General features: G+C 36.9%; 1 long non-coding RNA gene across 2 annotated transcripts in view; it reads right to left on the reverse strand.

Moving 5' to 3' along the window:
• LOC118530254 (uncharacterized) overlaps nucleotides 1-25,211 on the reverse strand; it is a 575,684-nt gene that overhangs the window by 527,219 nt on the left and 23,254 nt on the right. For both annotated transcript variants that reach the window (XR_013440647.1, XR_013440646.1), the window contains exon 3: nucleotides 18,282-18,344. This is a non-coding gene — a long non-coding RNA (uncharacterized LOC118530254). The remainder of the gene's footprint in view (nucleotides 1-18,281; nucleotides 18,345-25,211) is intronic.

The raw sequence follows: 25,211 nt of genomic DNA on the forward strand, positions 1-25,211 counted from the left end.
GATAGAACTAGAGGGTATTATGCTAAGCGAAATAAGTCAATCAGAGAAAGAGAAGTATCATATGATCTCACTGATATGAGGAATTTGAGAAACAAGACAGAGGATCATAGGGGAAGAGAGGAAAAAATGAAACAAGATGAAACCACAGAGGGTGACAAACCATAAGACTCTTAATCTCAGGAAAGAAACTAAGGGTTGCTGGAGTGGTGGGGGGTGGGAGGGATGGGGTGACTGGGTGATGGACATTGGGGAGGGTATGTGCTATGGTCAGTGCTGTGAATTGTGTAAGACTAATGAATCACAGACCTGTACCTCTGAAACAAATAATACATTATATGTTAAAAAAAAAAAAAAAAAGAAGAAGAAGAAGAAGATAGTAGGAAGGGAAAAATGAAGGGGGGGAATCTGAGAGGGAGATGAACCATGAGAGACTATGGACTCTGAGAAACAAACTGAGGGTTTTAGAGGGGAGGGGGGAGTGGAGATGGGTTAGCCCGGTGATGGGTATTAAGGAGGGCACATTCTGCATGGAGCACTGGGTGTTATATGTAAACAATGAATCATGGAACACTACATCAAAAACTAATGATGTAATGTATGGTGATTAACATAACATAATAAAATTTTTTTTAAATGTCAATTAAATAAAAATATCAATTTTCCAAAAAAATTACCAATAATAATTTTCTAACTTAAAAAATGAGGACTAAAAATTATGTTGCATGCCTTTTGCACATAATAAATTCTTTTAGTGGGCATGATTGGCTCTAATTTATCCTCTATAAATCAGTTAGAACTCAAAGTGACCCTCCGTGAAGAACAATTCCACAAATTAAACTCATCTTTCAAGGATAAAATCGTTTTGTGGCCATTTCCCTAATCAGTGAACCTGTTCACAGCTACTTCAAGTATCCTGCTTGCTCATATCAAAGTGAAACCTCAAGAAACTCAAGAACAAATTTAGCCAAAATAAAATATAAAATGATTATAAGGTTTAAAGAGTTAATTTCCCAGAGATAGTTGTGTTTTAGCAAAGCAAACCCTTCAGCCAAAACAAATAATTTCTAATTGAGAATTTAAGCATACGCTAGTAAGTGGAAATGTTAATGGGTAATGAGGGGTTTCTTGGGTCTGTTGGAGTCTTATTACACACAAAAATTCATGTTACATCAAAACATAAATTTGATCATACTATAAAATTAGAGAATAATCACTACCCTACACAAATGGACACCATCCTCTTTTCTAACTATAAGGTATCTAATATTCTATCTCAGTAGAAGAATGAGTTATTAACCATAAAGAATGCCTTATGTTTTATTTCTCTGGTAAACAGCCATTAAAAGTTACCTGTACTCTAGGTTACTTTAAAAGAGCACACATTAGAAGTTATCTACTAAGCAATGCTTAAATTGAGCACTGATTCAGGAAGAAAGGAGATTAAAATGTGTTTTGATCTACTAAGAACTTATTTTTCATTGCAGAGTTAATAGTAGAAGCTGGCTTTTTTCCTTCTAAAAGAACTAGAAACAGATTCACAAGACATAGGTAAATCATGGCGCCTGGGTGGCTCAGTTGGTTAAGCGACTGCCTTCAGTTCAGGTCATGATCCTTGAGTCCTAGATCAAGTCCCGCATTGGGCTCCCTGCTCGGCAGGGAGTCTGCTTCTCCCTCTGACCCTCCCCCCTCTCATGTGCTCGCTCTCTCATTCTCTCTCTCAAATAAATAAATAAAATCTTTAAAAAAAAAAAAGACATAGGTAAATCACAATTTTTAATATTGCTTCCTATTCTTCTGAAATCAAATAAGTTAAAAAAAAAGAGTAGAGAGGATCCTATTCAAAGAAAGATTAAAATTTCTCACCATTATAGTCAGGATGTAATAATGCACAGTCTGCAGAAAAATAAAGGTGGTATTATTTCTCCAGTTTAAGGGTCCATACAGAAACTATATTAATTCTTACCCTTTCCAGGAAAAAAAAAACCAAAAACCTGCATGTAATCAGGAAACCTTACCACGATCAAAAGAAATAGCACACACCATAAGGCAAAGACTGTTACTTGTCTACCAAAACTATTTTCCCTTTATGCCTAGACCCAAAACTAAACAGAATTTTACAGCCTCCTTTTCATAATGAAGTCCTATGACTCTTTTTCTCCATAGAATATAATGTGATATATGCCTCTTATGGACCTAAGTCTTGGGACCATGACCATATATCCACCATGTTGTCTTTCTCCTTATCATCAGCTGGGATTTACAAAGACCCTTCCTCTACCATGCAGAGGTTAACAGCTCTAGGGCATGATAGGGCAACCAGTGGAAAGAACCTGGGTTTCTGAATGACCTCATAGAATAGAGCTGAACCACTCAGTTTGAACTCTTACGTAAAGAAGAAATCAACTTCTATTTTATTTAACTTACTGAATCATTGTTCTCTTTTTTACAGCATGCTACTCTAACCCTAACTTAGAGAGACCAATTTTCCTATTCACAGAAGCTATCCAAGAAATACCAGCATGAGTACTTTTCTTCATTATTTTTTAAGTAATTTCTATGCCTAACATGGGGCTCGAACTCATGACCCCAAGATCAAGAATCACATGTTCTATTGACTGAGCCAGCCACGTACCCCAATTATTCTTGATCAATATAAGCCTGACTCTAATTGAGAGTGGCAAGGCATTCATATATCTAAGTAAAAGCTAAAAGCCAACCCCCAAACCCCACCAATATAATCCATATATAGTAATAATACCTAAATTCAGCTGTATATAAAGTTTCATGATTTGACTTTATATAAAAACTTGAAACTTCTACATTGCTTTAGGGCACAGTCTGGTGACCAAAAAAGTAAAGACTTACTATTAAGTGACATTTGATTTTTTTTAAAAATCATTTAAATAATTTTCAACAAGCAGATATTAATAACCAATTTAGGTTTCGGTTTTATTTTAAGGTTTGTTTGATATACAGGTAAATTATTTCCAACCTAATTTATTATATTTCAGGACTTCCTGAAAAGATCACTTCCCAATTTCCCAAAGTATGCCTTGCTTACTCAAAAATGCCTAGATTTCTTTTAATAGAGTAAAATGTCTAATAAAGGGAAGATAAGATTTGAGATAATCTTCTGAGGAGTAGAAAAAACAAACTGAATTTACATCCAGTTATAAGTGATTGATTTCAGATGTTCTTCTAAAAATAGTTTTTACTGAGGTGTCTGGCTGGCTCGGTTGGTGGAGTGAGCAACTCTTGATCTTGGAGTTGTAAGTTCAAGCCCCACATTGGGTGTAAAGCTCACTTAAAAATAAAATCTTCAAAAATATAAAAATAAATAAAAATAAAAGAATAAAAATAGTCCTTACTGAAAGATAGGATACATGAAAAGTAGAAAGGAAGGAGGTATTTCTTAGAATGAAAAGATATAACTCATCTAATTTTCAATTCTGTCTAGAATTGATTGACACTACTGCAAATAAAGAGTAAAAAGAAAAGAAATCAACAGATAGAGTAAATAACCAATGATAGACAGGAGGGACACAGCACCATTAACAGAAGACGTGTGATTATATCTACAGGTAGGAATCAGTATTATGTGGAAGCAGTTAACTACCCATTATGTTTTTTCTAGGATTCATATAAGGAAATCTGTCTCCCTGAAATTCACCCCACTTTCTCATTGATAAATCATTTTGTTAAATTGACAATAATCTAGGATACTTAATATCTCTAAGCCAGCTTCCTTATCTGTAAAATAACAAAAATGATACCTACATTATAAACTAATTTTTAGGTTAAAGAAAATTATATATGTGGAATGCCAACACAACTCCTAACATTCAGCAGGAATTCAATAATTTTGTTTTTTTGTTTTTCACTCTTTCATTATTATATAAAATGTAAAGTTCTTCATGTACTTCCTTTGCCTAAGCCAAATACCAGAATCCAGGAAAAGGTATTCTATAATCACTATGAATATACTAACCTTGGATTGCCAACTTTTCATTACAACAACAGCCAACATTTGAAGAATGCTTATAATTTTATGCCAAAATCTTTAAAAGGTTTTATAGATCTTTAAAAGGTTTATATAGGGGCGCCTGGGTGGCTCAGTCATTAAGCATCTGCCTTCGGCTCAAGTCATGATCCCAGGGTCCTGGGATCAAGCCCTGCATCGGACTCCCTGCTCGGCAGGAAGCCTGCTTCTCCCTCTTCCACTCCCCCCTGCTTGTGTTCCTGCTCTTGCTATCTCTCTCTGTCAAATAAATAAATAAAATCTTAAAAATAAATAAATAAATAAATAAATAAATAAATAAATAAAAGGTTTATATAGTTTATAGAAACTGAAATTTAGATAGGTTAAGACTTCCAAATATTACACAGCTAATAATTTGAACAGCTGCCATTTTCACTTAGGGAATTAACTTCTAAAGCCCATACCTTTAATCACTATGTTGTAGTGCCTCTCAATTTTGTTTTCATAATATCTGCCTGGATATAAAATTGTCCTATTTTCATATTTACTGTCTAACAGTTCTTGAAAATACCCACTCTGACCTATCTCTTTATAAACCCTATATTGTACACAGCCTTCTTTTCATAATTTTTATTTTGTTATATTATTGGCCTTAATATATTTTACAAATATTGCCTCAGTTAATCTGAGTCAACTTTCTTATGATAAGTATAATGAAAAAGAGATTTAGAAATTATTAAACATTAGAGCAGAAGGGAGTTTTTTAAAAAAGTTGGGGCACCTGGTGACTCAGTCAGTTAAGCTTTGACTCTTGATTTCGTTTCAGGTCATGATCCCTGGGTCATGTGGGGAGTCCGCTTGTCTCCCTCTCCTGCTGCCCCTCCCCCTGCTCTCTCTCTCAAATAAATAAATCTTTTTAAAAAATGTTGACTCTTGCTTCTAGATTGTACATGACTCTTAACCATTCAGAACATACAATGGTGAGCATTTAAATCTCTTAGTTGCAGGGCGGAGCAAGATGGCAGAGGAGTAGGAGACCTGGATTTCGTCTGGTCTCAGGAATTCAGCTGGCTAGGGATCAAACCATTCTGAACACCTACAAACTCAACAGGAGATCAAAGAAAAGAATAGCAACAACTCTCTGAACAGAAAAGCGACCACTTTCTGGAAGGTAGGACGTGAGAAGAAGTGAATCCGAGGCAATATTCGGGAGGATAGATGGCGTGGGAGGGGGCCTCTGTCAGCCGCTTCTCCTAAGTGATAGAACCGCGGAGCACAAAATCCGAACTTTTAGAAGTCGGCTCTGCTGAGGGACGTCGCTCCAGTGGCTAAGCGGGGGGTGGGACCCTCACAGGAGAGTGTGGTCTCAGGACCCTCGGGGTCACAGAAAGACCGGGGGTGCCTGAGTGTGGCAGAGCTCCCAGGTATCGGAGCAGGGAAGCCGGCTGCAGAGACGGAGCCAAGGAGCGGGCTCTCAGCTCGGGGTTGCCATAAACTGTGATCCGTGGCACAGTCAGGCCACTGCTCCTCCAGCAGGGACCCAACAAGCGGCAGATCCGGGGAGACTCACCTTCTTCCCCCGGGAGGAGCGGCGCGGGAGTGCACTGCAGGGATCTGCTGGGTTTGGAGACTCCACACGGGGTCAGGTGCCAGAGATAGAAACGTTCTGTCAGAGGCCGGGTGAGCACAGAGTGCGGCTGGAGACCAGGGAGACGGGAGTAACTGACTGCTTTTCTCTGGGGGCTCACTGAGGAGCGGGGCCCCAAGTTCTCGGCTCCTCCAGGGCAGAGATTAGGAGGCCATCATTTTCACTCTCAGCCTCCAAAGCTGTACGGAAAGCTTGCAGGGAACAAAAGCTCCTGAGAGCAAACCCGAGCAGATGACTTAGCCCGGACTGGCAAGGGTGGGGCAATTCCTCCTCCGGCAAAGACATTTGGGAACCACGGCAACAGGCCCCTCCCCCAGAAGATCAGCGAGAACAGCCAGCCAAGACCAAGTTTACCCATCAATGAGAACGGCAGAACTCCAGCGCTAGGGGAATACTGCACATAGAATCCATGGCTTTTTTACCATGATCCTTTAGTCTCCCAAAGTTAATTTTTTTTAACTGTCTTTTTTTTTTTTGAATTTTTCTTTTTCCCTTTTTCAACCAACATCTTATCAATCCCTTTTTTAAAAAACATTTTTATTTTTCATTTTTAGAGTCATATTCTATCCCTTCATAGTAGTTACCCGTATTTTGGGCATATATATATAAGTTGTTCTCTCTTTAAAATTTTGAGACAGTTTCTTCTAACAGATCAAAATATACCCTAAATCTCTAGTGTATGGTTTTTTTCTACTCTCCTGCCCGCTCACATTCTCTCCCTTTTTTTTCTTTTTTTTTAAATCCTCTTCTTTCTTTTTTCAAACAACTTCTTATCAATTCCTTTTATAAAATTTTTTATAATTTTCATCTTTACAGTCATATTCCATGCCTTCATCATAGCAACCCTTATTTTTTGTACATATATAAGTTTTTCTTTCTTTAAAATTTTGGGAGACACTTTATTCTAACAGACCAAAATACACCCAAAATCTAGTCTGTGGCACTGATCTATGTACCAGCCTGATCACATTTGATCATATTCTGGTTTTTTTTTGTTTTGTTCTGTTTTTGTTTGTTTTTATCTTTATCTTTTTCTTTTTCCTTTTTTTTCTTTTTCTCTTTTCTCTCTTTCCCTTTCTTTTCCCCCTGCTTCAGGTCTTTTCTGATTTGTTTAGAGTATATTTTCTGGGGACATTGTTACCCTGTTAGCATTTTGTTCTCTCATTAATCTGTTCTCCTCTGGACAAACTGACAAGGCACAAAAAAATCACCTCAACATAAAGAACAAGAGGTAGTACCGACTGCCAGGGACCTACTCAATATGGACATTAGTACAATGTCGGATCTAGAGTTCAGAATCATCACTTTAAAGATACTAGCTGGGCTTGAAAAAAGCATGGAGGTTATTAGAGAAACCCTTTCTGGAGAAATAAAGGAACTAAAATCTAACCAAGTTGAAATCAAAAAGGCTATTAATGAGGTGCAATCAAATATGGGGGCGCTAACTGCTAGGATATATGAGGCAGAAGAAAGAATCAGTGAGATAGAAGACCAAATGATGGAAAATAAAGAAGCTGAGAAAAAGAGAGATAAACAACTACTGGATCACGAGGGCAGAATTCGAGAGATAAGCGATACCATAAGATGAAACATTAGAATAATTGGGATCCCAGAAGAAGAAGAAAGAGAGAGAGGGGCAGAAGGTATATTGGAGCAAATTATAGCAGAGAACTTCCCTAATTTGGGGAAGGAAACAGGCATCAAAATCCAGGAAGCACAAAGAACCCCTCTCAAAATCAATAAAAAGAGGTAACACCCCGACATTGAATAGTAAAACTTACGAGTCTCAGAGACAAAGAGAAAATCCTGAAAGCAACTCGGGAGGAGAGATATGTAACCTACAATGGTAGAAACATTAGATTGGCAACAGACCTATCCACAGAGACCTGGCATGCCAGAAAGGACTGGCATGATACATTCAGAGCACTAAATGAGAAAAATATGCAGCCAAGAATACTATATCCAGCTAGGCTGTCATTGAAAATAGAAGGAGAGATAAAAGGCTTCCAGGACAAACAAAATCTAAAGGAATTTGCAAACACAAAACCAGCCCTACAAGAAATCTTGAAAGGGGTCCTCTAAGCAAAGAGAGACCCTAAAAGCAACATAGAACAGAAAGGAACACAGACAATATACAGTAACAGTCACCTTACAGCAATACAATGGCACTAAATTCATATCTTTCAATAGTTACCCTGAAGGTAAATGGGCTAAATGCCCCAATCAAAAGACACAGGCTATCAGATTGGATTAAAAAAAAGACCCATCGATATGCTGTCTGCAAGAGACTCATTTTAGACCCAAAGACACCCCCAGATTGAAAGTGAAGGGGTGGAAAACCATTTACCATGCTAATGGACACCAAAAGAAAGCTGGGGTGGCAATCCTTATATCAGACAAATTAGATTTTAAACCAAAGACTGTAATAAGAGATGAGGAAGGACACTATATCCTACTTAAAGGGTCTATCCAAAAAGAAGTTCTAACAATTGTAAATATCTATGCCCCTAACATGGGAGCAGCCAATTATATAAGCCAATTAATAACAACAGCAAAGAAACACATCGACAACAATACAATAATAGTGGGGGACTTTAACACCCCCCTCACTGAAATGGACAGATCATCTAAGCAAAAGATCAACAAGAAAATAAAGACTTTAAATGACACACTGGACCAAATGGACTTCACAGACATATTCAGAACATTCCATCCCAAAGCAACAGAATACACACTCTTCTCTAGTGCCCATGGAACATTCTCCAGAATAGATCACATCCTAGGTCATAAATCAGGTCTTAACTGGTACCAAAAGATTGGGATCATTCCCTGCCAATTTTCAGACCACAGTGCTTTGAAAGTAGAACTCAATCACAAGAGGAAAGTTGGAAAGAACTCAAATACATGGAGGCTAAAGAGCATCCTACTAAAGAATGAATGGGCCAACCAGGAAATTAAAGAAGAATTAAAAAAATTCATGGAAACCAATGAAAATGAAAACACAACTATTCAAAATCTTTGGGATGCAGCAAAGGCAGTCCTAAGAGGAAAGTATATAGCAATACAAGCCTTACTCAAGAAACAAGAAAGGTCTCAAGTACACAACCTAACCCTACACCTAAAGGAGCTGGAGAAAGAACAGCAAATAAAGCCTAAACCCAGCAGGAGAAGAGAAATCATAAAGTTCAGAGCAGAAATCAATGAAATAGAAACTAAAAGAACAGTAGAACAGATCAACGAAACTAGGAGCTGGTTCTTTGAAAGAATTAACAAGATTGATAAACCCCTGGCCAGACTTATCAAAAAGAAAAGAGAAAGGACCCAAATCAACAAAATCATGAATGAAAGAGGAGAGATCACAACCAACACCAAAGAAATACAAACAATTATAAGAACATATTATGAGCAACTCTATGCCAGCAAATTCGATAATCCGGAAGAAATGGATGCATTCCTAGAGATGTATCAACTACCAAAACTGAACCAGGAAGAAATAGAAAACCTGAACAGACCTATAACCACTAAGGAAATTGAAGCAGTCATCAAAAATCTCCCAACAAACAAAAGCCCAGGGCCAGATGGCTTCCCAGGGGAATTCTACCAAACATTTAAAGAAGAATTAATACCCATTCTTCTGAAACTGTTCCAAAAAATAGAAATGGAAGGAAAACTTCCAAACTCGTTTTATGAGGCCACCATTACCTTGATCCCAAAACCAGACAAAGACCCCATCAAAAAGGAGAATTACAGACCAATATCCCTGATGAACATGGATGCAAAAATTCTCACCAAAATACTAGCCAATAGGATCCAACAGTACATTAAAAGGATTATTCACCACGACCAAGTGGGATTTATCCCTGGGATGCAAGGTTGGTTCAACATCCGCAAATCAATCAATGTGATACAATACATTAACCAAAGAAAGAACAAGAATCATATGATCCTCTCAATAGATGCAGAAAAACCATTTGACAAAGTACAGCATCCTTTCTTGATCAAAACTCTTCAGAGTATAGGGATAGAGGTTACATACCTCAGTATCATAAAAGCCATCTATGAAAAACCTACAGCAAATATCATTCTCAATGGGGAAAAACTGAGAGCTTTCCCCCTAAGGTCAGGAACGCGGAAGGGATGTCCACTGTCACCACTGCTATTCAACATAGTACTAGAAGTCCGAGCCACAGCAATCAGACAACAAAAAGAAATAAGAAGCATCCAAATTGTCAAAGAAGAAGTCAAACTCTCACTCTTTGCAGATGATATGATACTTTAGGTGGAAAACCCAAAAGACTCCACCCCAAAACTGCTAGAACTCATACAGGAATTCAGTAAAGTGGCAGGATATAAAATCAATGCACAGAAATCAGTGGCATTCATATACACCAACAACAAGACAGAAGAAAGAGAAATCAAGGAGTCGATCCCATTTACAATTGCACCCAAAACCATAAGATACCTAGGAATAAATCTAACCAAAGAGGCAAAGGATCTGCACTCAGGAAACTATAAAATACTCTTGAAAGAATTTGAAGAAGACACAAAGAAATGGAAAAACGTTCCATGCTCATGGATTGGAAGAACAAATATTTTGAAGATGTCAATGCTACCTAGAGCAATCAACACATTCAATGCAATCCCCATCAATATACCATCCACTTTTTTCAAAGAAATGGAACAAATAATCCTAAAATTTGTATGGAACCAGAAAAGACCCCAAATAGCCAGAGGAATGTTGAAAAAGAAAAGCAAAGCTGGTGGCATCACAATTCCGGACTTCCAGCTCTATTACAAAGCTGTCATCATCAAGACAGTATGGTACTGGCACAAAAACAGACACATAGATCAATGGAACAGAATAGAGAGCCCAGAAATGGACCCTCAATGCTATGGGCAACTAATCTTTGACAAAGCAGGAAAGAATGTCCAATGGAAAAAAGACAGTCTCTTCAACAAATGGTGTTGGGAAAATTGGACAGCCACATGCAGAAGAATGAAACTGGACCATTTCCTTACACCACACACAAAAATAGACTCCAAATGGTTGAAAGACCTCAATGTGAGACAGGAGTCCATCAAAATCCTAGAAGAGAACACAGGCAGCAACCTCTTTGACCTCAGCCACAGCAACTTCTTCCTAGAAACATCACCAAAGGCAAGGGAAGCAAGGGCAAAAATGAACTATTGGGACTTCATCAAGATAAAAAGCTTTTGCACAGCAAAAGAAACAGTCAACAAAACCAAAAGACAACCAACAGAATGGGAGAAGGTATTTGCAAATGACATATCAGATAAAGGGCTAGTATCCAAAATCTGTAAAGAACTTATCAAACTCAACACCCAAAGAACAAATAATCCAATCAAGAAATGGGCAGAAGACATGAACAGACATTTCTGCAAAGAAGACATCCAAATGGCCAACAGACATGAAAAAGTGCTCAACATCGCTCGGCATCAGGGAAATCCAAATCAAAACCTCAATGAGATACCACCTCACACCAGTCGGAATGGCTAAAATTAACAAGTCAGGAAATGACAGATGTTGGCGGGGATGCAGAGAAAGGGGAACCCTCCTACACTGTTAGTGGGAATGCAAGCTGGAGCAGCCACTCTGGAAAACAGTATGGAGGTTCCTCAAAAAGTTGAAAATAGAGCTACCATACAACATTGCACTACTGGGTATTTACCCCAAAGATACAAAATAGGGATCCGAAGGGGTACGTGCACCCCGATGTTTATAGCAGCAATGTCCACAATAGCCAAACTGTGGAAAGAGCCAAGATGTCCATCGACAGATGAAGGGATAAACAAGAGGTGGTATATATATACAATGGAATATTAATCAAAAGGAATGAGATCTTGCCATTTGCAACGACGTGGATGGAACTGGAGGATATTATGCTGAGCGAAATAAGTCAAACAGAGAAAGACATGTATCATATGACCTCACTGATATGAGGAATTCTTAATCTCAGGAAACAAACTGAGGGTTGCTGGAGTGGGGGGTGGGGTTGGAGGGATGGGGTGACTGGGTGATAGACACTGGGGAGGGTATGTGCTCTGGTAAGCACTGTGAATTGTGCAAGACTGTTGAATCTCAGATCTGTACCTCTGAAACAAATAATGCAATATATGTTAAGGAAAAAAAAAAGAAGAAGAAGATAACAGGAGGGGAAGAATGAAGGGGGAGAAATTGGAGGGGGAGACGAACCATGAGAGACGATGGACTCTGAAAAACAAACTGAGGGTTCTGGAGGGGAGGGGGGTGGGAGGATAGGTTAGCCTGGTGATGGGTATTAAAGAGGGCATGTTCTGCATGGAGCACTGTGTGTTATACACAAACAATGAATCATGGAACACTACATCTAAAATTAATGATGTAATGTATGGTGATTAACATAACAATAAAAAATTTAAAAATAAATAAACAAATCTCTTAGTTGCTTTACTTAACCCATTATCTTCCGAAATTAATTATTTAAATTATGCTTTTTCACAGTGATCTCCAAATCTCCTGAATTCGTCATTGTTTTTTTCTGCTATGAAATCTTTCTTCTCTTATAATCTTGCAGAACTGTACATCATTCCAGGAAAATATTGTCTTAATGAACTGTGGCATCCCTTATTGCATAGCGAATTAAACAAAAGTAGAAACAGACTAGACTTTAATTATAAGCTATGACACATCTTATTTTATTTTAGCATTTCAAAGATTATCATCCAATTATTTTCTTGCTTCCACTGTTTTGGTTTTTTTGTTTTTTGGGGTTTTTTTAGTGAGAAAATAGCTGATAATCTTATCTTGTCTTTATTAGCTCCTTGAAAGGTAATGTCTTTTTTTTCTGGCTGCCTTTAAGATTTTCTTTTTATCTGTGGTTTTCATAAGTTTTATCACCATTTGCCTAGGAATGTTTTTTGTTTTGTTTTGCGTTGAATTTATCCTATTTGGACATTTCTTGCCTTGATATTTTTCATCAATTTTGGAAATTTCTTCTATACTATCTCTTTATTATTTCTTCCTTATCTTCACTCTGATCTTTCTCCTTTAGATCAGATCCTCATTATCAATATGAACTCTTTCAAAAGCCTTCTAGGGGCGCCTGGGTGGCTCAGTCGTTAAGCGTCTGCCTTCGGCTCAGGTCATGATCCCACAGTCCTGGGATCGAGCCCCGCATCGGGCTCCCTGCTCTGTGGGAAGCCTGCTTCTCCCTCTCCCACTCCCCCTGCTTGTGTTCCCTCTCTCGCTGTGTCTCTCTCTGTCAAATAAATAAATAAAATCTAAAAAAAAAAAAAAAAAAGCCTTCTAACTTTCCTCCCTGCCTCTAGTCTGTAAATATATCTCCCTCACATAATCATACTACTTTCACAATTAAAACACTCAGTGCCTGTAAGATAAAGTCTAAAGTTCTCAATAAATGTATCTATAAGGCCCTCATCATATAAAATGCCTAGCACTAATGGAGAAATAACAGACCAATTCTTCAGAGTTGAAAGATAAGAGCACTTAAAGTATAAAATGGCAGGCTGAATTATTGTAATTAAGATCCCCACCTAGAGAAGATCATAAAAGCTTCAAAGATTAAAACAGGTTATCTAAAAAAGAGTGAGAATGGGTTGACTTAGACTTACCACCAACACTGAATACTAAGAAAATAGATCAATGTCTTCTACTTTACACAGAAAATTTTTTGACTCTAGAATGATGTACCCAGTCCAATCTCCCCACCTCTGTCTTCCCCCCCCCCACACACACACACAGAGAAAGAGAGAGAGCAGAATAAAGGCTTTTGCCTATATGATATGTACTTATCACATACCTTTCCTTAGTTGCTTTATGATGGTGACTAGAAAAATAAAGGACAAAAAAAGAGAGAGAAAGAGGAAGAGGAGAGATAGGATTTAGAAACTGTAGATTCCACCCAGGAAAGCACTGGAGGAAATGACTGGAGAGAGGCTGTACCTCAGTCCTAGAAAGCAATTGATTCAGACAAGAGTGGGATAATCTATGGTTCCAGGAGGAAGGCATTTGGGAAAAGATACCAGTTTGAGAAGATATGGGGAGAATATGTGAAAATGCATATCACCTTTTTTAAAACAAGAAAAGTCAATTGCTAACCCAAAGCATGGGTTGGGCATGGAGATAAAGCTGTGTAAAAAGCCATGACTCAAATGTGGAGAAAATACATCTTTGGCATGTTTTTAAGTAATTGATAGTTAAAAGAGAATCCATTTCATAATAGCACAGTACATGACCAGCATAGTCATAGAAATGTAAACTTTCAGAGTCAATTAATGCAGAAAGAGTGCAAACCTTGATTGCATGTCTCATATCAAATTACAAATGATAAGAATCATAACAAAATAAAAATAATAGGGTAGTTGATAAGTGGTGGAGAATGATAAAGTCAAAAGATGGAGGAAACCATAGAGGTGATACTATCTCCTCTTAACAATGTATCAGGTCATTATTTATTATCACAAAAGCAGCCTATAGAAGTAATAAAATGATAAGTAACTCTAAAAGACACTAAGGAGATCTAATTGTAATTTAGTAATATGGAAGAACCACCAAAAGAAATGGAAGCAAAATATTCAAAAGAGCTTGCCCATAGGAAGCAAATTAGCTGTTGAATAGAATGATCCTGTTTCTTTGATTATAAAATCTTCTAAATCATTTTAGTATTGTTACATGTCCATGTATACCATTTATAGTTATATTCTAGATTTTTTTGAAGAGAGATCTTAGTAGCATTAGGCTTTCCAGAAAGCCTCCCCTAAATCTGAAGATCCAAGTGGTTTTCCTCTGTGTTTCCATAGTACCCAATGCATACCCTCTAATGTGGTACTAATTTTACTGTACACATATGACTATGTGTTCATCTCCTCCACTATAATCTGAGTTCTTTTAGAGAAGGAACAAAATTTAATTCATCCTCTACATTCACCATCTGGTACATTATCTGGTGCAGAGTAGGTAATGATTATATGTTTGCTTAATGAATAAACAATCGACCATATTGGGTAATCTATTTTTTTAAGTAAGCTCTACACCTAACATGGGGCTTGAACTCACAACTCCAAGTTCAAGAGTCACATGCTCTACTGACTGAGCCACCCAAGCGCCCCCATATTGGGTAATCTATATTAAAGTCAATATTTCAATCCATGTATGGGAATTAATATAGATATTCATGAGATACTGAATTCCTTCCTTACCTCACTGCATATTTTAACTTCATAATGACAGTAAATGGAATAGAGATCATGTTAAGCCACATGTTTCCAAACCATTAGTATTTAACAGACACTGCAAAAAAAACTTTAATCATAATGTAATATTCAAAATTCTCACACCTACAATTTAAAAATAAATCAAGGGGCGCCTGGGTGGCTCAGTCGTTAAGCATCTGCCTTTGGCTCAGGTCATGATCCCGGGGTCCTGGGATTGAGCCCCTCATCGGGCTCCCTGCTCTGCGGGGAGCCTGCTTCTCCCTCTCCCACTCCCCCTGCTTGTGTTCCCTTTCTCACTGTGTCTCTCTCTGTCAAAAAATCTTTAAAAAATAAATAAATAAATAAATAAATAAATAAATCAAAAGTTGGTTCTAAGCCTACCTCGTTTTAAATCAACTTACTAAGTTCAAAAATGTTAATATCCCTCACTAACTCACAGCATGCCACTATCAGCCTTAATTTGGTATTATTTCACAGAAATGTTGCAATTACAATTTAGTCCACATTGATCAGCTAAAGTTAAAGGGCAAAATTAATTAATGGAAATAGTAAAGGGCAAAAAATTAATATGATGACACATCTAAAATGCTGAGAGTAAGAGAGGCACTGTTATTTTGAGATTATCCACATTGATTTGCAAAAGAAGAGAAGGAGAAATCTGTGAATAAAACTGAATATCAACACACTAAATTGTATGTCAGCATTTTAAAAAATAATTACAAAAAATGACAGCCACATTATAGATTTGAAACTTCTGACTAATAGACCTAACAATGACTAATGACATTACAAATAAGCTGTGAAGAAAATGTACAGCAGCTGCATTAAAACCATGCCTTCCAAGTTGATGTGTGGATTTATATCAAAACCTCATATAAAAAATATGACTCATTTTTTACTAAAATGTATGAAAAGTTTTAGATATTATATAAAGTATGTAATATTTTTTAAGTTTTCAAGATTTTCTGGTAATAGTTATTTTGAATACTTAAGGAAAAGTATAATATTCAAACAATTAATTCAACATACTTGTAGAATATATGAGGACTTTAGATCAATCAAAGGTAAGTAGTTGGTGACAATGAATATTCTTACCTTTTGGTGGGGGTTGGGGGTTGTGTGACTTTCAGAATCCCAACATAAATCAAATCAGAAATAAAATCAGAGTATCACATTTGCTATTTATATACCTCCATCACTTACATCTCCTTTACTCTTGAGAATAAATTTCAGAGTTAGACCTGGCGGGTGTTTTGAACTCCATTTCAGATAGAAGGAACATGAGAGAGATTAGAATGAGAAGCCCTACATCACACAGTTATTAAGTAACAGAATGGACTCTAGGATTGAGTCTTCTGATACTCAATGGTCTTTCCACTAAATGCTGGTTCCCAGTCCTTGTCAGCTACTAAAACATGCATACCCTATCAGGTCTCAATTAAGAGTCATTTTGTAGGGCGTCTGGGTTAGTTAAGCGTCTGCCTTCGGCTCAGGTCATGATCCCAGAGTCCTGGGATCGAGTCCCACATCAGCTTCCTTGCTCAGCAGTCTGCTTCTCCCTCTCCCTTTGCTCCTCCCCATGCTCCTGCTCTCTCTCTCTCTGTCAAATAAATAAAATCTTTAAAAAAAGAGTCATTTTGTAAAATACTGAAATCTGTGTTGAGCCATTTTCAACCTAAGTAATTTTTAAAGCCTCTTTCATTTCTCCATCCCAAGAAATGGCTCACCACAAGTACAGTAAATGGGAGAAATGATAGAAGCTTCATATAACAGCTACAGCAATATTTTACACTTGCCTAATAAAGCAGTTAGGAATGATAGTGAGGTCTAATAAGTTATGAAAGAAGTTTAAGAAACACATTTTTATAAGCTACACTTAGAAAGCTACCTACAATATCTTTGTTTAAAATGTTCTTTTTGATCAATTTGAGGAAACACAAATGTAACTCTGTGTTATTTTAAAATTTAGCAAGTGTGTGTGTGTGTGTCTGTCTGTCTGTCTATCTTTTGGCTGTATTTACTTGACTTGGTTATAGTTATATCTCTTTGAAAGAACATATTTGGCTTTTACCTTAGAACATTTTTTTCTTTTTTTTTTAAGATTTTATTTATTTATTTGACAGAGAGAGACACAGCGAGAGAGGGAACACAAGTGAGGGAGAGGGAGAAGCAGGCTTCCTGCTGAGCAGGGAGCCCGATGTGGGACTCGAACCCAGGACCCTGGGCGTGACCTGAGCCGAAGGCAGACGCTTAACGACTGAGCCACCCAGGCGCCCCTAGAACATTTTTTTTTCTAATTACATTCTAGGAATATTAGAACAAAACAAAACAAAATTAGTACTTCAAACTGAGTTGTAAGCTATCTGGTATCTTTGATTCAAGATGTTCAGTTACCCTAAGATCCATGTGACCCATGCCCGTAAGCAGGCAAACATCTAGACTATGTTTTCTCATCCCTATGGGCTTTAGTATTAATATTTCAGATCTATCGAGGCATTCCAAAATCATAAATGCACAATCCATATATGGTGAGCAGTAAAAACAGATGTTTTTCCGCATCTGGGGGATGGTTTGTAATAGAAAAATAGGAACCATTAGACGGAAAGTGTGTTCTTGTTTCCCAGAGTAAAGGTAGCAATTTGATAGAAAAACAAGACTTCTGACCTGAAACAATGAAATTTCCTAGTGGAAATAAATAGCCCCTTCAATCATGTCAGAAGACAGTTTCAAAAGAACAAGCTATGCAATAATCAAAAAGCAGACAATGTGACTATCTCAAGAGAGATACTAGCACATGGTGTGAGTTCCATGGTAGAAGAATAGCAGCCATGGAAAGTCAGTGGTGGTTCAGGGTTTAGAATTGAAAGCAGAACAGGAGAGCAAATGTGACAGAAAGGCAGCCCAGGGCTTCTTAACACAAAGAAAATCCAAAAACTACATTGTAAGTATGGTGTCCAGAGAGAACTGGGAGAATAGAGTTAGCATCAAGATTTAATAGTAATCAAAAAAAAAAAAAAAGATTTAATAGTAATCAAATCATATCCCAGTCCTAGAGCACAGAGACATGGGTTTGACACCAATCTCCACCATCTATGCATGCTCTCAGATTAGTTACATAGACTGTTTTCTCACCTGTAGTCTAAGGTGAAAAATGACCAAAGAAATAATAAAAGCATTTACTTTATGGGTGCCATAGTTTAAAAAGAGATAACAAAACAGTTAATTAGCACAGGGCACTCAATAAAAGGCAGCTATTGGCATTATTAATAGAGCAGGAAATCACTGAGTCCCTTGTGACTTAATAACAAATATGACACAAGAAATCCAGGAAAAGGACAAAACATTGACTTAGTCACCCCTAAGTAGCGGTTGTAGCCATATGGTAGTGATTGAGAGCATGGATTTAGGAACCTTACTTACCAGGAAACGTAGGGCAAATTCCTTAATCTCTGTGTCTCAGTTTCCTCATCCATAGACAAAGGGCTATAAAACAACAACAACATGGTATTATAGGCCTAGAGTAAATTGGTCTTAAAGCTCTTAGAATAGTGACTGGCATTTATTGTCTTTAAGAAATATGTAAAGGATATCAATGCCTTCAAGAAGAGAAATTGGTGATCAAGATTAATGAATATTTTCTTAATTGTTATTCTTACTTAGCATACTTCATAAATTTATTTTTAGAGATTAGACACAGTGTGATTTATTTATTCTTTAGTATCTTTTCCATTACTTCTGGTGGAACTAAGACCATAATATATTTCTCCTAAGTATACCAGGCTATTTCACTAACATATTACCAAATACCTTTTTTCTTTTTTTAATTTTATTTTATTTAAATTCAATTAATTAACATATAGTGTATCATTAGTTTCAGAGATGGAGTTCAGTTATTCATCAGTTGCATATAACACCCAGTGCTCATTACATCATCTGCCCTTCTTAATGCCCATCACCCAGTTACTCCATCCCCCCACCCACCTCCCCGCCAGCAACCCTCAGTTTGTTTCCTATAGTTAAAAGTCTCTTAGGTTTGTCTCCCTCTCTGATTTCATCTTATTTTCCCTCCCTTCCTCTATGATCCTGTTTTGTTTCTTAAATTCCACATACGAGTGAAATCATATGATAATTGTCTTTCTCTGAATGACTTATTTCGCTTAGCATAATACCCTCTAGTTCCATCCACATCGCTGCAAATGGTAAGATTTCATTTTTTTGATGGTGAGTAGTATTCCATTGTATATATATACCACTTCTTCTTTATCCATTCATCTGTCAATGGACATCTGGGCTCTTTCCATAGTTTGCCTATTGTGGATATTGCTGCTATAAACATTGAGGTGCTGGTGCCTCTTCAGATCACTACATTTGTGTCCTTTGGGTAAATACCTAGTAGTGCAATTGCTGAGTCATAGGGTAGCTCTATTTTTAACTTTTTGAGGAACCTCCATACTGTTTTCCAGAGTGGCTATACTTCCCACCACAGCATCCTTGCCAACATCTGTTGTTTCCCGACTTGTTCATTTTAGCCATTCTGACTGGTGTGAGGTGGTATCTCATTGTGGTTTTGATTTGGATTTCCCTGATGCTGAGTGATGCTGAGCATTTTTTCATGTGTCTGTTGGTCATTTGTACGTCTTCCTTGGAGAAATGTCTGTTCATGTCTTCTGCCCATTTCTTGACTGGATTATTTGTTTTTTGGGTGTTGAGTTTGCTAAGTTCTTTATAGATCTTGGGTACTAACCCTTTATCTGATAAGACATTTGCAAATATCTTCTTCCATTCTGTCGGTTGTCTGTTGGTTTTTTCGACTGTTTCCTTTACTGTGCGAAAGCTTTTTATCTTGATGAAGTCCCAATGGTTCATTTTTGCTTTTGTTTCCCACCTAAGACCTTAAAAAAAAATTAAGTAATCTCTACACCCAACGTGGGTCTCAAACTCATGACCCCAAAATCAAGAGTCCCATGTTCTTCCCACTGAGCCAGCCAGGCACCCCAATTTTTTTTTTTGCATTACTATAAATAATTTAAGGCAAACCCATAGGCCTTTCTTTTCAAACATGTGCTCTGCTGGAAGCTTCCTTAAATTTCCTCCATGATTATAACTTGCCTGCATTATAAGCATCAAAGTCCCTCTTACTGTCAAACTGCAGTCTATCAACACTTTGGTAGTTGGTACATCACTTAGAAGGCCCCAACCAGTAAGTTTTTAAATAGAATACAATATAATAGAAAATATCAAAGTGCATCACAAGGGTATAATTACATAAATCTTTTGTTTCAGTTGCACAGGTGTGTGTATGTAGACCCACACATTTGTGATCTGGTTCATGATGTAAACTGTGTTTCTTATTACGTTGGTCTCATAAACTGAATATGGAAGTTTCCCTTCCTCTTCTATTTTTTGGAAAAGTTTGAGAAGAGTAGGTAGTTATCTCTTTAAGTGTTTGGTAGAGTTCACTTGTGAAGCTGTGTGGTCCTGGACTTTTTATTTGTTGAGAGTTTTTTGATTACTGATTCAATTTCATTGCTAGTAAGCAGTCAATTCAAATCTTCCATTTCTTCCTGATTCAGTTTTGGTAGATTTTATGTTTCCAGGAATTTATCCATTTCTTCTAGGTTGTCCAGTTTGTTGGCATATGTGTTTTTCTCACTATGGTTTGAGGGAAGAGCATTTTCTCTAAGAGAGATAGTAACATTGAAATCTTAACCCAAGTGGAATTAGCTTACCAAAGTAGTTAATGGATGACTCAGTAGGAATGAACCCCTCACATGCAGTTTTTAATGAAGGAAACCTGAGAGATGAGAAAATTAGGATACATGGGTATGCCCCATGAAATTGGGAGGAAGACTGCAATGGCAACATGGAACAACCATGAGGCAGCACAGGGTGCTGAGTTGAGTCGAGGAAGCTAATAGTCATAGAGAGAAATAATGATTGGAGTGAATAATAAATTTCAACTTCGTTTTACAACTTTATCCAGGGATCCTTCCTCCATGCCTACCTCTGTACATCTAGATATAAAACAAAGATATTAATTCCTGCCCTTTCTTCTCTCATAGGTGTACCAGTGGATCCAGGAACTATGGATATGCTTTGAGTTTGTCAAAATAAATCATTGCAATGACAGTTACCTTCAGCCCACCAGGAGCTAGAGATTATGATCACCTGACTTCCCCCTAACACTTTATAAAGTATAGCCTTGAGATTATCACAATACCAGTTTTTTAAAAAGGCTTGTAACATATTAATCTATTCTAAGAATTTACCACAGTACATGGCAGGTCATCAATATGTGCTTTTTACTTTTCACTCCTCCCTGATATACTCTTTTCCCTTCTTACAAGCTTAAATTCAAAGACCAGTCATTACAATAACTTCTTCATTTATTCCAATTCCTTTTCCTCCCTCACTTCATATTCATTTTGGCTGAATCACAATGTTGGTCATATATACTTTTCTGGAACTCCTGCAACTAACATGACTGGAGAAAACATACAGCATGTAAACTGGTCTCATTTAATGAAGTCATGAACGTGAATCTCAGGTAGGACCATAATGCTGCCTGGAAATCATGTACATATGCCTAGTCAGTTTGCTCTCCAGCTCTCCTGAATAAGTATTTCATACCTTATCCTTCCTCCTCGCACTCACACACTTCCACTATCAGTCTTAGCTGACTTTGCTTCTTAGTTCATTGAGAGAACTGAAGCAATCAGAGGAGAATATCCACAACTTTCTCTACCCGTGTACTTTGCTGTTCTTCCTAGAATGAAAGATGGCTATTGCTACTCCTATCTAAGTGCAACCCTTCCCATCTTGGGCTCTTGATCTCATCTCACTTCCCCATTCAAGGACATGCCTGTAGCAATTCTTTCCTTTTTCTCCTATATCATCAAATTCTCTCTCTCTACTGGATCACTTCCATCAGCAATTAAACATAGTTTTTCTTTTTAAAAACAAACAATCAAAAACACTCTCTCAGATCCACATTCCCCTAATGCCTCTTCTATCATTTCTCTTTTAGCAAAACTGCTCAATAAATTGTCTATGCTCTATCTCAAATTCTTCTATTTCCATTCATTTTTAATCATCACTCAAGAGACTTTCATCTCCGCCGTTCTAATGAATCTGTTCCCCTCATGGCCACCAATGACTTCTATTGTGCTAAGTCAAAACAATTTTCTGTCTTTATCTTACTGGGACCATCAGCAGCACTTGATACAATTGACCACCCACACTCCTTTTCTTGGCTTCTAAGTCACTGTGTACTCTTGGTTTTTATCTAACCTCAGCTATTGCTTTTTCTCACTCTACCATTCATTCTCCCCTTCTTCCCAACCTCTTACTATTAGAGTCTGCTGGACTCAGTTCTTGGTCTTCTTCTCTATTTACTACTCCCTTTGTGATCTCATCTAGCCTTACTGGCTTTAAATGTCTTCTATTTGTGCTAGAAACTCACAAATGTGTATCTCCAGCCCAGAACTAATTATGAACTCCAGACTCACATATCTGTTATTTGACATTTCTACTTGGATGTCAACTACACATCTTAAACTTAACATAACCAAAGCCAATTATCTGATGTCATGTCCAAACCTGATGCCCCCAAAGTCTCATTTTCAGTAAACTGAAACTCTATAGTTTTCCCACTGTTCAAGCCAAAATTTTCTAATCAATGTTGACAATGTTGACACCTTTCTTTCTTTCACATCTCATGTTTATCCCATCAGGCAAATCTATAGATTTCAAAATACCTACAAAACACAAACTTTTTTTTACCACTTCCACTGCTAGTGACCTAGTCCAAGATACCCATAACTCTCACCTGAAGTTTTGCAATATCTTCTAACTTGTCCACTAGCTTCCCACAATGATCCTCTATAATTTATTCTCAGTAGGGTAGCAGGAGGAACTATTTTAAAGTGTTAGATTATATTATTCATCTGCTCAAAATCCTCCACAATGGCCTCATCCATGCATCAATTTTACTGATATTAAAGTTGAAGTCTTTACAATGACCTACAAGAGTCTACATAATACCCTGCCTTCCTTTGTCTCTCATCTCCTCAGTGTTTCTATTCAGCTACACAGATCTCCCTCTCCAATCTTGCTGTTGTTTACACATGCCACATGCTTCAATTTTATGGTCTTGCAAGGGCTATTCTTCCTGCCTGAAATACACTTCTCCCAGTTACCCACATGACTCATTCTAAATCCCTTAATGTCTGTTCAAATATCACTTTTTCTGTGATAGGCAAGATTCTAAGAGGTCCCCAAGATTTCTGCTCCCTGGAATACACACACTGTATAATTCCCTTCCCTTAAGTGTGGGTGGATTTGCGAATATAATGGAGTATCACTCATGATTGAGTTTTTAAGCAGTTGACTATCAGTTAATCAAGAGTGGTTATTCAGATTATGGGAGGTGGGCCTGATGTAACAAGCCTTTTAAAAAAAGTGAAGTGTCAAAGAGACGCTCTAGCTGGCCTCAAAGAAGATACAAACCACTGTGTTATGAATAATTGCCCATGGGGGTCACATGCCAATAAAATGTGGGTGGCCTCTAGGAGTTGAGAGTGACTTCAGTCAAGAGTTAGCAAGAAAACAGGCACTTCAGTCCTACAACCACCAGGAACTGAATTCTACCAACACCCTGAATGACCTGGGAAGATGACCATGAGTTGTGGATGAGATCCATGAGAACCAGAACAGTCAATACGTTGATTTCAGCCTTGTGAAGCTGTGAGCAAAGGATCCAGGTTGCCTGTGCCTGAACTCTTGACCTGACCCACAGAAAATATAAAGTAATAAACATGTGTTGTTTTAAGCCACTAAGTCTGTGGTAATTTTTTGACAGCAATAGAAATCTAATACAATCAGTGGTCTCTCCTGGCTAACCTACTGAAAATGTTAACCACTCTCTCTTACACTCCTTATCCCCTCTATTCTCCATTATATTTTTCATGACACTAATTTATTTTGTTTATTACCTCTCTCCAAATGGAACATAAGCTCCACAAAAAGCAAAGTTTCTTATCTGTCTTATTCACTATTTGTTCAACTGGCACATAGTAGAAGTTCAATAAATACATCTTGAATGAATGAATAAAACTGTTAGACACATGAACAAAGAGACTTAATAGGATTTCCTCCAGAATAATCAAATTAATCACTTATTTATTTACTTAACTTCTAAGACTATGTATCCAAAATCTCAGATAATTTGAAGTTTAGCTAACAAAACATATTAGTATTCAATTTACACTTACCTCTGGATGTGTAAAATATTATTTTTATTATTAAAAGCAATGAAAAATCTTTAAAATCATAAAGTTGAATACTATAAGTAATAATGCAAATGACAAACGTTTATTTTATGCTTACCATTTCCCTATTAATTGCATAAGTACCTTCTTTATAATTTTGTTATTTTATCCTCATAAAAACATATGAGATAGTTACCATTATTATTCTCATTTTACACTTAGTGAAACTAAAGAACAGAGAGGTTTAATAATTTACCCAAGGTCACATACCTAGAAAGTGATGGAATCAGATTCAAAGCCTGGCAGTGTAACCCTAGAGCTTCAGGTTTTTAGCCATCGTGCATTTAAACGTTGAGGTTTTAACCCCATTAAGTTTTGAACATCTGAATATACATAACACTTACATTTTTCCATAACCAAAAGTATAAAGTGAGAAGACCAATGAAAGATTGTAAAACATATTTAGGCTGGATGACAAAGGGTTAATATTCTTTATTAGAAAACCCTTAAAAGTTAATAACAAAAGCATGATATTTTAACAAAAAAATAAAAAAGACCAAACAGCACAAAAATAGACAAAAGACATAAAGATAGATAACAGAAGAAGAAATAAAAAATGTGAATAACACTTGAAAAACTTCATTTAATCTTGTTGGTAGATAAAGAAATACACATTAAAACAAGTTTTAGATATTTTTTCCTCTTAAACTAACAAAAGAAGAGTTAGTATTTAATAATGGTTCAATAAGACAGATACTTTGATAGACTGCCAGTGTAAGATTCGTTAGTGCAATTCTAATGAAATACAACTGAACAATATGTGGCAACTGTCTTTTAAAAATTCATACCGTGAAACCCAAAAAATTCATCCCCTAAAAAAAATCTATAAAAAGGAAATAGAGTCATAGAAATATCTCGTCATTTTAATGATGAAAAGGAAGAAACAACCTAAATGTGATTCAATGGTTATACTATTTATTTCCAATCTATAAATTAATATAAACATGTTAATCCATAAGTTAATAGTAGTTTTCAAAAATGAAAACAGTGATGAGGAAATCCTCATGGTAAAACATTGAAT

The sequence above is a fragment of the Halichoerus grypus genome, chromosome 8 (assembly GCF_964656455.1).
Source record: "Halichoerus grypus chromosome 8, mHalGry1.hap1.1, whole genome shotgun sequence".
Lineage (NCBI taxonomy): Eukaryota > Metazoa > Chordata > Mammalia > Carnivora > Phocidae > Halichoerus > Halichoerus grypus.